General features: G+C 38.9%; 1 protein-coding gene across 6 annotated transcripts in view; it reads right to left on the bottom strand.

The window, feature by feature from the left end:
• The window catches only part of LRAT (lecithin retinol acyltransferase), a 46,075-nt gene that overhangs the window by 16,180 nt on the left and 15,735 nt on the right, over positions 1–14,160 (bottom strand). For all 6 annotated transcript variants that reach the window (XM_045465002.1, XM_045465021.1, XM_045464985.1 and 3 more), the window contains one exon: positions 517–607. The gene's annotated coding sequence lies outside the window, so the exon portion shown is untranslated. The remainder of the gene's footprint in view (positions 1–516; positions 608–14,160) is intronic.

Below are 14,160 nucleotides of genomic sequence, written 5' to 3' on the forward strand. Positions count from 1 at the left end.
ACTAGTTGTCAATTATTAAGAAGATCTAAACATAGCAACATTACAAAGTAATAGGAAAATTTTAAGGCTAAGTGATACATTGGACTGAGCTTAAGTTAACTGACTTTAGCTCCTTCTTAGGATGACCCAGGCATATTTCAACACAGTTCCATGGTATGTGGGTGGCTGCAGCTTGTTCTCGACAATGATAATAAAATAATACTTTTCTTTACCTCAAATAATGGCTCTCCTTAATCTATGGAAGACCAAATACTCTTTAGCTTCAAGATTAAGTCTAAATGAACTCTTTTCTTAAATCTCGAGATAGTTTTCTAAGCAACACTCATAATGAAGATAACTTTTTCACTAAGTTATCCAAAAAGACTTCACTCCTATTTTCTTCCTCATTCTGAACTGAAAGCCCTGTAGTATTAGTGTATATGCTATGTTTTATAGAATGTTGTTGATACAGGCTAATGTCAACAGCACATGGAAGAAAGACACAAAAGAGAAAACATGCAATGTTTAGATGCTTACCCGTGGATCACTTCTCAATGAGGTGCTACTTCCACCGCCAAGAGAATTTTTCAAAATAAAGTTGAATGCATATGTTCCTAGCAATTCATATCTGTGGAATTAAGAAAAGATGAATTATAATACATTTTACCAAATATAAGGACTGCTAAAGGAATTAGCTACCCCCCAATGAAACCCCTGTCAGTCTTATAATAGCCATAAAAAATTAAGAAAGGAGATTTAGATGTAAATATGCATATAATAGATATTTCACTCAAGAATGCGGTGACCAAAACACCAAGGCTGAATCCCCCATCAACCAAGATAACGTTTACTCAAAAAAGAAAAGCACTTGGTAAATGGGCAGGGGAAGGCATTTTTTCTTTAACTTCTGATATAATTACAAATAGTTGCAAAAGTTATATAAAGAATTCCCATGTATTCTTCTCCCAGATTTTCCAAATTTTACTTTATCCTTTCTCTCTCTCTGCACACACACACACACACACACACACACACACACACACACATATACACACACACATTTTTTTCTGAACTATTTGAGAATAATTTGTAGGTATGATGCCCCTTTACCCCTAAATTCTTCAATGTGCTTCCTAAAAGAGTCCTAAATATCACAGTATCATTATCAAAATCAGAAAATTAATGCTGCTACAATCATCTAAACTCCAGATTTATTTAGGATTTGCCAATTATCCCAGTAATGTCTGCTATAGCAAAAGAAAATTCCAATTCATAGATTGCAGTCTGGTATGTTTGGCTCATCTCTAATCTAGAGCGATTTCTCAATCTCTTTCATGATATTGACATTTTTGGGGAATGCAGGCCTGCTCTTTTGTAGCCTATCAGTTTGTGTTTGATATTCCCTTTGATTAGGTTCAGGTATGTATTTTTGGCAGGAATGCCCCAAGAGTGATGTTGTTTTCCTTTTCATATCAGTAGGCACGTGATGTTGATTTGGTTGGTTCTGGTTAATGGGTTACTAGTGAGAAAAAGAAAAGCAGTCCCTGACTTCCGCTGTCTGAGAATGCCACCATCTAGGCCTTGGTGTTGCTAGGAGATGCACTGGCACTCAGAGCTGGGCCTCGGTGCTCTTGTGTTGAACAGAAACTGTTTCCCAGAATATCAATATTAGTCAAGGCCACTCTGGGACCTTGTGACAAGACCCCTCCATTATCATGTCTGAACACAGACAAAACAATGAACACTGTCATCATTGCACTAATGGCCAAACCTCCCTCTATCTTGGGTAGTATGTATGCCTGTGGCTGCTTTGCCAATTATGGCTCTAGCTTCAGTCTAGTCTTCCTTCCTTCTGTACATGATTTCCTGAGATACCCAATGATAGAATTACCCATACTTCCTGACAGCTTCCAATTCAGAACCATTTTCTTTACCGCTCTCCAGAGTTACCTAACCACCCCCAAATCCTGTAAGTCCTTTCTAACTTCCTTTCACTGAACCATCCCATGGTTTCTCATGGTGTGCGTTGTTCCTTACTGCAACAATTAATAATCCCAGCTTGCTCGACTACAGGTGCGTTCCTGGTGGTCTTAGCCTGATGCTTAGATGCTTAGAACTGATGCTAGTGATAACATTGCTCAGTTGAGACTACTTACATATCCTGGTAATATCTACCTTTCTACCAGTTTTAGCATCCACGGATGATTCTTGCCTGAATCAGTTATTACTAAGATGGTTGTGATTTCTAATAAGAAATACATGTGGTCTTCCTCCCATTTCTGACACAAAACTCCTAAAACCTTGCGAATTTCTTAAGCCAGGAGGGCAATACAGGTATCTTGTGTTATTTTAATGAGGTGACTTTTGCAGTGCTCCTAGACCACCTAAGGACAGGGGGTGTCACCAGAGAAACAAACCATGTAATTAGAGGGTTGGAATTATCAGTCCTACCCCCCCTGACCTCCGCTGAGGAGGGAGGGGCTGGAGATTAAATCAGTCACCCAAAGCCAGTGATTTAATCAACCATGCTTATGCCGCGAAGCCCCCGTAAGGATAAGTTTCGTAGAGCTTCTAAGTTAGTGAACACATAGAGATGTAGGGAGACTGCCATGTAGGGAGATGTAGCAGAGAAGCTCCGTGCCCCTTCCCACATACCTTGTCCCATGCCTCTCTTCTACTTGGCTGTTCTTGAGTTGTATCTTTTTATAACAGATAGACAATCTGGTGAATAAATGGGGTTTCCTGAGTTCTGTGAGCCGCTCTAGCAAATTCATCAAACCCAAGGAGGGAATAATGGGAACCTCTGATTTATAACCAGGCAGCCAGAAGTACAGGTAACAACAACCTGTGCTTTAGACTGGCATCTGAAGTGGGGGTAGAGAAGAAAAGTCCTGTAGAACTGAGCCCATGACCAGCAAGCTGTTGCTATCTCGAGGTAGATGGTGTCAGAATAGGTTGAACTGTAGGACATCCATTTGGAGTTGGTGTCCAGAGAACTGTTGGTGTTAAGGGAAAACTGCATCCCTATCCTGCCCCATTGAAATGGGGTCCAGGAATCCAAAATCCTGCCAAATGGTAATTTTTTTCAATTTGCATCATTTTTTCTACAGTAAGAAGTTAGATTTCTATTATAAGGAAAAGCTTTCCATTCTCCCCTATTTACTGACATTATTTTGGACTTCACTGTATTCTTATTTTATTCCATCGATCATAATCCGTTAATATGTTATTTATTTTGACAGTCATATTATTTCAAGTTTGTCTTGTGGAAGCTCCTTCAAACTGGCCCGTGTATTCTGTGGATTTGTCTCTATCATTCTTTGACAGATGAAAGGTAAAAAGCATGTCCTCAATAATAGCGGCTTTAACTGAAGAGCATTTTACAGGATAGGTACAGTACGGTCCTTATGGACAAGCATGCCCAGCGCTGTATAGGAGCAATCCCTCTTCCTAACACTCTGATTAAAGTCTAGCCATAGTTTCATCCAGCCGCCATCCTTACAGTTAATGGTCTGTCCTCCCAAGTGTCAGCAATGACAATGATACCCTTCGTATCAGCAATGGGCTTCCACCAATCCTCAGCTGGTTTTCCCCACTGTTCCATTGACAGTTAGTTTGAAGATGCTTATGCCACGGTGAAACCTGTGTTTTAAAGTACAGAAACACCTTTCCAGTTTCTCTGCTACAGCACTGGCACTGGCATACTGCTATCAGCCTTAAAATTCAAAACTGTTTGCCAGGAGGCAAAATCGGTGGTAGAAAGCAGGAAGTCTACCCACAGCATATATTGTGTTAGTCATGAGGATGCCAACAAGACATATTTTCCCCCTAAAATTTTTTGCCTTCAAGCAATATTAGCCTTTGAGCACGGACCAGGCCATATACCACAAAGTATACGCTGAAGTCAGAATATCTCAACAGATAGTTCATGAGTGTTTCCAGGGAAGATTTACTAATGACAAGACAGATATAAGAATTATATCTTCTGTCCAGTGCTCACTGGGCTTAGAGCATGGGAAAAATAGAGATATGTATACAAACAACACATATATTAATAGTATGTTCTAATGGATTCTTATATACATATATATAGGAAAAATATAGATATGTATACAAACAAACATGTATATTAATAGTAACATGTATCTACTACTAGTACATATCTCTATTTTTCCCATGCTCTAAGCCTAATGAGCACTGGACAGAAGATATATATATATATATTATATATATATATATATATATATATATATATATAATATTTATGTATACATGCATGGAAGTAATTCAGAGAAATTCAACACTGTAACACTGTCCAGGACAGTGTGAAACAGAGTATTGTGACCAAAGTGTGTATCTGTGAAAGGAGAAGCAGAAATGGGGAAATTAAATGAAGAGGGAAAGGGAGCTGAATTGCTTGGATATAGTATAGATACTGTCATCTAGTAACAAAATATTTTCCTGATATTTTAAGCATTGTTTTTGTTAATTTCTTGAATAATAACATGGAAAAATGAACGTAATTGTAATTATGCAAGGATGGATAAGAAATAAAATTATTATGGAAGTAGAATATCCTGATTGCCTAGGCACTGATACGAGAATTTACACATTCAATATGTGCTATAGCAATAAGACAGACAGAAGATAGATTCACCATCAATGATTTAAAACAATTTTGCATTTTCTTCATATATTGTTCATTTTGTAGCATATATTATGTTAATCAGAAGACTGGTATCAGGGAGAATTTTCATTTCCTCTTAAACTTTACCTTGAGGAATTGAAACAACTAGCCTTTGATTTGTTTTTTCACTGTGCAATTTCAGCTACCAATTCTACATAGTATTAAGTATATTCATTATTACTCAAAAGCCATTTTTAAGAGAAATTTCTAGATGTGTAATTTCAAGCAAAGATTAATTTCAAATAAGGGAACATGCCCTAGGTTACTATTTCCCTTGTAAGTCAATGACTGTTAATATAAATTTGACCCATTTTTCCTTGTACACATAACCAGGTGGAATGTGGGCTTAATGAAAAAATGGAAAATTATGTAAGAACGGTTATTAACCATACTTTTATAATTACTGTGATTACATTCAAGAAGAAAAGTCTGCTCATGAATTTCAGGAGGATCTGGAATTCTCCCCAGACTTCTTTTATATATTTCCTGAACAAACATTTCTGCCCTGCAGGATGTATACCAGTCTTCCATAATAATCCTGGTCTGACAAGAGAATAATATGAAGTCCTTTAGGAGCTCAAAGAAGGATGAAATGTTGGCCAAGATTGACTCCTATTTTTAAAAGTTGAATCACTTTAAGTGTATTGGCTAGCGCTAGATCAAAGTGAAACCTCAAACCCACACGTACCACACATCCCATTATACCTTGGAAGCAACAATGTCCAACTCTGAGAAAAGAAATAATGCAAGGGAGAGTGTCACCTTGTTGCAGAGATGAAGACTGTGATGGGCATGCTTTGAGAGGTAAGATAATACAGTGTAGTCATCAAAAGCACAGACTTGGGAGACTCCCTGGTTGAATCTTGGCTCACTACTGTGACCTTAGGTAAATTATTTTTTAATTGTGTGCTGTACCTCCTGCCCAGTATCATTAGGTTGTCAGGAAGAAAAAGTAAATTAACAAGTGCTAAAAGACCCTGAGTAGGTCAGTTAGACTTTGAATAAATAATGAATACCCATTGAATGAGCTGATGTAGTGAGGTCCTTCTACATGCAAGACATTGTGCTTGGGCTTAGATGGTGCCTCCTAGAAGGATCTTTAATATGGCTGATGTGAAATTACCTAGTAAGCTTTACAAAACTGATTCAATGACCACTCTATTTGCCAACCAGCTTATGTCCTGTGTCCACTTGCCCTTATTTAATCAACAGTAAGTTGGAAACGCATACTTATGCTATATTAAGTGTTGGTAATATGAAAATGCATGACACATCGTCTCGGTCTGGGAGGGCCATCAATGGTAGTTGAAGACAGGACATACACAACCAATGATGACAAAAGGTGGCATGTATCAAGTGATGGCCTAGACAGAAAATATATTTGTATGGGTACTGATATTCAAAGGAACAATCATTATCAGGGTCACCCTTTTTTCAGTTAAGTATGACTGACTCAACCATTTTCCCTTGAATTACTGTTTCAATTTTGTTTTGCTACTTAAGGCTTGATGTTTATTTGGTCCACTCCAGTTCTAAAAGTTCTATTTCACTGGGATTTTGTTTGTTTTGTTGTCATATTGTTGTTTTGTTTTATATCCCTAAAGAGTTGCAAAGCAACTTGACTGCTAGATGCATGGGTTAAATTTTTTGTATCCTAGTTCACTTTGCACGGTACGTGTTGGTGCCATCTATTCACAGGTGCCAAATACACACCTATATACATGTGTATTAATAAATAAATAAAATACATGGAAACCAGAAGTTAATCCACATACCAAAGTCTAAATTAGACAAGTCTCTTTTCAAGTGAAACACCGTATAGATTATTAAGTTTGTTTTGCCTATCTGCAACCGGAGGCTGGCACAGACAACCGGTAGGAGAAATGGAAGAGGGTAACTAACAGTGATAACAGATTTACAGCATACATTTTGTAAAAAGCTGAAGAGATTTGCGTTCCTTAGCCGTAAGAATGTAACGTCATGACCGAAAGTCACTCCCCGGGGATTGTCTGAAAATCATTTCCAAAGGAAGAAGAATACAGGTAATTGGCCTTGAAGTGAGCCAGAATCATTTAAGTTCGTGATCAGAAAATTGAAAAGAACTGAGCAGTAGTGCTACTCCACCAGTGACCTGCAGACAGGCAGTGTCGGCATGGTCAGCCAGAACGGCCGATGTCCAATTTCCACTGCAGAAAGGGGTGCGTTTAGCAATCTGGTTTTTTTTTTAATCTTTTTTTTAAACGTTTATTTACTTTTGAGACAGAGAGAGACAGAGCATGAACGGGGGAGGGTCAGTTCGAGAGAGGGAGACACAGAATCTGAAACAGGCTCCAGGCGCTGAGCTGTCAGCACAGAGCCCGACGCGGGGCTCGAACTCACGGACCGCGAGATCATGACCTGAGCCGAAGTCGGACAACTTCGCCTGAGCCACCCAGGCGCCCCAGCAATCTGTTTTAACAAGCCTTCCAGGTGACTGATGCGAGCTCACATTTCTTAAACACTGCTCTAAAAGATCTTTACTGGGAAGAATGTATGTGAAACACTCATCAGAGAGGGCGGGCTTTTATTTCTCACAAGACTGCTGATCTGAATGGCAATGTAACTGACTGTGATTATCTCCAGACCAAACTGGCACTGCGCACTGATGATTGCAATTGCTGCCTGCGAGCCCATTAGACTTCTGCCCCCAACAGGGATGGGAACAAGTGGGTGGTGCAGGCTTGGGAGTTCTAGGCACTCCCTCTGCTTACCTTGAGAGCTCGGGACCCAGCAAAGACTGCCAGCTAAGGATTTTTAGGATAGGTGAAAGTGCTAGAAAAAGGTGATAGGAGGAAAAGGGGGAAAAAATGGCAGGAGATAATGCAGTGACACAAATAGGGGACAAGGGTAGAAAAAGAAAAAGAGTGCGAAGGAAGTACGAACACGAGAATATGAGAAGAAAGAGAGGAGAGTCTATCTAAAGTCAGAGTTGAGTTCAGTAAGAAGCAAGAGAACAAAAGAAAAAGTCTGGCGGTCGCTAGCCAAGGGAGCCGCTAGAAGGGTTAGAGGCACCAGTGTGAAAAGTGCAGCAGTGCTTGGCAAACCATGAGCACCATGAAAAGGCGGGTTAGGACTAGGACTGCGATGTAAAAACACAAAGTGTAAGAGCAAGAGATAAGAAAGCACATTAGCTGGAGCGCCTGCGTGGCTCTGTCGGTTAAGGGTCCAACTTCGGCTCAGGTCATGATATCGCGGTTCTGAGTTCAAGCCCCACCTTGGGCTCTGTGCTGACATCTCAGGGTCTACAGCCTGCTTTGGATTCTGTGTTTCCCTGTCTGCCCCTCCCCCGCTCATGCTCTGTCTCTCTCAAAAATAAATAAACCTAAAAAAAAAACCTTAAAAAAACAATAAAAGCACATTAACCAACCATGTTCCAGGGGTAATACAGGATCAGCCCTTTCTGAAGTAAGGTGATGAATCGGATGACCTCTATAGTCCTTCACAATTAATGGTTAGTACGTGGCTGCTATGTTATACGGAATGTGTGCACACAATTAACTAGAAAATACTTGTGGTATTTTTTTTTTTTTGGCAACTTGAATAGGTACTTTTATTGGCACATCTAGGCCATTTGTTTCAAAAAGTCATCTTTACATTACATGAAGAATAATTTTAAAAAATATTTACAGAGTAGTAAGGCTACTGAGAAATTCTTTTAAATTTTTGTTTTAAAATGTAACATACTTTAAATTTGACAAAAGCTCATAAAAATAGAAAAATCCTGTTTTGGCTGACCCAGCATATCTAAACACAATGGGGTGCCTTCTTAATTACTTCCTTTAATATGCTGAGCTTAGTTTCAGAATTCATTAGGGATCAGACTTCCAGGAGAATTTCCTGTTTGTTTTGGCTAAATTATTATTGGTGAATTATAGAGAAAAATAGAACATATCAATTGATTACAGATCGTCTTTGGAAAGTATGAAATGAAAATACAAGAAAGAAAATATATCTGCCCAGAATCTAGCTATAGAAACTACAGGATGATCAGAGTATATCTCAGAATACACTAGTGAAATTCAACTCTCTCATTGGCCAGTTTTAGTAACGACTGGCAGCATATGGGTTTGTTCAAAGCAACTAGAAACATGTTTACTTTTTCCTTTTTAGTGAGGTTACCAGATGGCCCCAAGAAAAGGATATGATTTTGCTCCAATTACATATCCAGAAAATAAAATCTTAAATTTAATGTATTATAGCTTTCATGATTTCCTTGTGATTGTACACACTGAGGAAATGATGTTATACCAAGAAAACCCCAACCCTTTAGGAACCAATCTAAGCATGAAGGCATTCAAAGATATTCAAAGACATGCTTTGTGTGGCGTTCCCTGGTACCGATAGGAAACATGAGTTTATTAGGCAGAATGACGAAACATGCTCTTTGTTCTCAGAAAAGTTGCAACACCCTGTGTGTGTGTGCATGTGTGTGTGTGTGTGTGTGTGTGTGTGTGTGTGTGTGTGTGTGGCTGGCTGTATTACTGACCAGAAGGTAAGCCATGTGGTAGCCATATGCTTCTCTGGTTAACAGAATCAGAAATTGCTTTCCTAGGTCTACACATTTCCTAGGATTTGATTCTTCAAGTATAGATTCCATTATCCAAATATTGATAATGCCATATTATTTTAAAATATCGTATTCTGGAGTAATGTTTAGTATATGTGCTGCCGAAGCAGGCACAACTGAAGTAATGTTTAAATTCAATGACCCATGCTATTGGTGCTAGTTAGTCCAGTTGATTAGGGAAGATTTTTAATGAGTACTAAATTGGAATTACACAAGGTAATTAGTATTTTAGTCCCTAGTGCAAATAGCTCTAATCTCAGGACATCCTACAAATAACAAAGGGGATAGGGTGACAGGGTAAGGATAATTTCTATCAGCATCTTTAGAGATCAATGAATATATCACATCTGCTTAAATACTTAAAGTGTGGGTGGATTTAGGTGGTCCAAAATAACCATGTCCTGGGGAAAGCCATATGTGGGCATAAATCTATAACTGTGCCTGACACACAAGAATAAACTTGACTTGGGGCGCCTGGGTGGCTCAGTCGGTTGAACGTCTGACTTCAGCTCAGGTCATGATCTCACAGTTTGTGGGTTCGAGGCCCGCATCAGGCTCTGTGCTGACAGCTCAGACCCTGGAGCCTGCTTCAGATTCTGTGTCTCCCTCTCTCTCTGCCCCTCCCCCGCTCACGCTTTGTCTCACTCTGTTTCTCAAAAATAAATAAATGTAAAAAAAAAAATAAAAAAATAAAAAAAGACAGAAAGACAGAAAGAAAGAATAAACTTAATGCTGAATATTTAAGGAACTATTATACTCTTAAGAAATGTACTTTATTGCTTTATTCAAATACTGAATATTCACTGAAATAAACTGAAAAGCAATAGAATATATAAAGTTTGCTTTTTCTGACTAAATACCTCTGTTATGATGCAAATTAATTTCTTTGGGGCAAAAGTTTTGTTTTTTTAAAACAAAACAAAAAAAATTCAGAAACCTGAAAAGTGTAACTAGTCCTGAAATACTTTTATTTAATTACATAACTATTCATAAGTGACATTTACAATGTATGTGAAAAAACAGCTGACTGAATCTTTCCACCTACATAAAACTAACTTAAAAAGTAAACCTTTAGGTGTGCCTGGGTGGCTCAGTTGGTTAAGCATCTGACTCTTGATTTCAGCTCAGGTCATGATCTCTCACAGTTTGTGTGCTGAAAGCAGACAGCCTACGTGGGATTCTCTCCCTCTCTCTGCCCTTCTCCTGCTTGCCCTCTCTCACTCTCTCCCTTTCAAAATAAATAAACATTTAAACATAAAAAAGTAAACCTTTAGAAACTAATACATCTTAATATAATCCTTAAAATTCTCATAAATTAAATTAGAAATTTCTCTTACTTTTCCTCCTGTAGCTTTTACTTTCTATTCTCAAAAATTCATTCTAATACCAATTATAAAATGGACCCCAAATGATATAACTTAATAACTGAAAGTATTTTAAATGTACCCCCCCCCAAAAAAAAACTCTCAAAAAAGAAGTCGTTTTAATGATCACTTTCACTAAAGATATTTTCTTATTGAAAGGATATTCTGGAAAGAAAAAAAAAGATTTTGTTTACCATGAAATACTAGCTTACAGATTGATACTAAAACTCTTTTAAAGAGTGATCCAAGGCTCACAAATATTTAGTGAGCATTTACTGTGTGCGTGGTGCCCAGCACAGAGGGAGAACAAAACATACTCCCTATACTTCAAGGAACTGATGGTGCCAGAAAATGGATACAACAACATTAATACAAGATTGAGAGACACCCAGGCCAAAGGAAAGCAGAAGGGGTTGAAAAAACAAAGGAGATTCTTTCTGCCTGGAAGAATTAAGGACAGTTCATAGGGGAAGAATTATTTGAGCTAGGATTTATAAGGGTAGATATGAGTATTTTGGTGATGAAAGATGGATGGGAAGAAGAGCGGGATGATAGAAAGAAATCATGCGATCCAAAACATGGAGTTGGGACAGGACAGCCTACACTCTGGGGATGGTAAAGTCCAAGCTTTACCACTTGGTCCTCGGACTCGTCGATTCCTATTTCCTACTTGCAAATTCTCTCTCTCTGTTCCCTGAACTTGGAATGCCCTTCCTCTCATTCTCTCTACTATACTGTAGTCTATTAAGTGTGCAATAGCATTATGTCTAAAAAAACCAATGTACATACTTTAATTTAAAAATACTTCATTGCTAAAAAAATGCTAACCATCATCTGAGCTTTCAATGAGTCATAATCTTTTTGCTGGTGGTCTTGCCTTGATGTTGATGGCCGCTGACTGATGAAGGTGGTGGCTGTTGAAGGTCAGGGTGGCTGCAGCCCTTTCTTAAATTAAGACAACAATGAAGTTTGCATTGACTCTTCCTTTCACAAACAATTTCTCTGTAGCTTAGGCTGATGTTTGATAGCATTTTACCCACAGTAGAGTTTTCAAAATTGGAGTCAGTCCTCTCAAATCATGCTGCTGCTTTATTAACTAAGTTTATATAATAGTCTAAATCCTTTGCTGTCATTTCAACAGTCTTCACAGCATCTTCACCAGGAGTAGATTCCATGTCAAAAAAACCCCATTTTATTTGTTCATCTATAAGAAGGAACTCATCTGTGAAAGTTTCACTATGAGATCACAGCAATTCAGTCACATCTTCAGGTTGCGCTTCTAATTGCAATTCTCTCTCTGTCCCCACCACATCTGCAGTTACTTCCTCCACTGCAGTCTTGAACTCTTTAAAGTCATATCCATGAGAACTGGAATCAACTTCTTCCAAACTCCTGTTAATATTGGTATTTTGACTTCTTCCCATGAATCACAAATGTGCTTAATGGCATCTAGAATGGTGACTCTTTTCCAGAAGGTTTTAGTTTATTTTGCTTAGGTCCATCAGAGGAATCACTACCTATGACAGTTACAGCCTTATGAAGTGTATTTCTTAAATAATAAGACTTGAAAGTCTAATGCTCCTTGATCCATGGGCTGCAGAGTGGATGTTGTGTTAGCAGGCATGGGAACAACATTAATCGCATTGTACATCTTCATCAGAGCTCTTAGGTGATCAGGTGCATTGTCAATGAGCAGTCACATCTTGAAAGGATTTTTTTTCCGACTGGTAGGTCTCAACAGTGGTCTTAAAATATTCAGTAAGCCACCTTTTAAACAGCTGTGCTGTCATCCAGGCTTTCTTGTTCCATTATAGAGCAGATTTAGTGTAATTGTTAGGGGACCTAGGATTTCAGAATGGTAAGTGAGCACTGGCTTCAACTTAAACTCACCAGCTGCATTAGCCCCTAACAAGAGAGTCATCCTGTCCTTTGAAGCTTTGAAGCCAGGCACCAACTTCTCCTTTCTAGCTATGGAAGTCCTAGATGACATCTTCTTCCAGTATAAGGCTATTTAGTCTACATTGAAAAATCTGTTGTTAAGTGTAGCTGCCTTCGTGAATTATCTTAGCTGGATCTCCTGGATAAGTTGCTGCAGCTTCTACATCAGCACTTGCTTCACCCTGTGCTTTGATGTTATGGAGACGGCTTCTTTCTTTAAGCCTCAGGAACCCATCTCTGCTAACTTGCAACATGTCTTCTGTAGCTTCCTCATCTCATTCAGCCTTCATAGAACTGAAGAGAGTCAGGACCTTACTCTGGATTAGGCTTTGGCTTAAGGGAAAGTTGTGGCTGCTTTGATCTCCTATCCAGACCACTCACACTCTCTCCATACCAGCATGAGGACTGTTTCACTTTCTTATCATCTGTGTGTTCACTGGAGTAGCACTTTTAATTTCCTTCAAGAACTCCTCCTCTGCATTCACAACTTGGCTAGCTGTTTGGCACAGGAGGCCTAACTTTCAGTCTGTCTTGGCTTTTGACACACCTTCCTCGCTAAGCTTAATCATATCTAGCTTTTGACTTAAAGTAAGAGAAGTGTCACTCTTCCTTTCACGTGAACACTTAGAGGCCATCGTTGGCTTATTAATTGGCCCAATTTCAACACTGTGGTGTCCCAGGGAAGAGAGAGGCCCAGGGAGAGGAAGAAAGATAGGGTAATGGCTGGTTGATGGAGCAGTCAGAATACACACAACATTTATTGATTAAGCTTGTTGTCTTATGTGGGCACGTGGTGCCCCAAAACAATTACAATAGCAACATGAAAGGTCACTGATCACAGATCTCCCTAACAAACATAATTATTGTGAAAACATTTGAAATATTGAAAGAATTACCAAAACATGACACAGAAACACAAAGTGAGCAAATACTGTTGGAAAAATGGCACCAATAGACTTGCTCCATGCAGGGTTGCCACAAACTTTCGATTTGTAAAAAAAACACAGTATCTGCAACATGCAATAAGGTGTGACACAGTAAAACAAGGTATGCCTGTAAAAGGGAGTATTTAAAATCTTTGAGGGAGCCTTACCGGACATGGTAATTCATTGGATTTAGTGACTGTGGAAGAATCAGAGAACATTGAGGTCTGCAACTTGGTTGAGTAGGAAAATGCGGATATCATTGACATTGATAGGAAAGAAAATAGAAGGTGCTGATTTTGAAGAGAAGATAGACTCACTCAAGATATTTGCTTGGTACCTACTATGTGCCAAGCACTAGGCCAGCACTGGACTACAGGTTTGAAAGACACATCTGTTTCCTAAGGAACCTCAAGTCCTCACTCACTCATCAATCTCTTTACTATCTAATAAATAGGTTTTTTGAGGGAGGGGGTGGAGAGAGGGGCAGAGGAGGAGAGAGAGAGAAAATCTGAAGCAGCCTCCAAGCTTAGCATGGAGCCCAACGCTGGGATCGAGCTCATGACCAAACATGAATCATGACCGTGAGATCAAGTCCTGAGCCGAAATCAAGAGTCAGATGTTTAACTGACTGAGCCACCCAGGTACCCCTCAATTAACATT

Source organism: Leopardus geoffroyi, chromosome B1, assembly GCF_018350155.1.
Source record: "Leopardus geoffroyi isolate Oge1 chromosome B1, O.geoffroyi_Oge1_pat1.0, whole genome shotgun sequence".
In the NCBI taxonomy this organism is placed as follows: Eukaryota; Metazoa; Chordata; class Mammalia; order Carnivora; family Felidae; genus Leopardus; species Leopardus geoffroyi.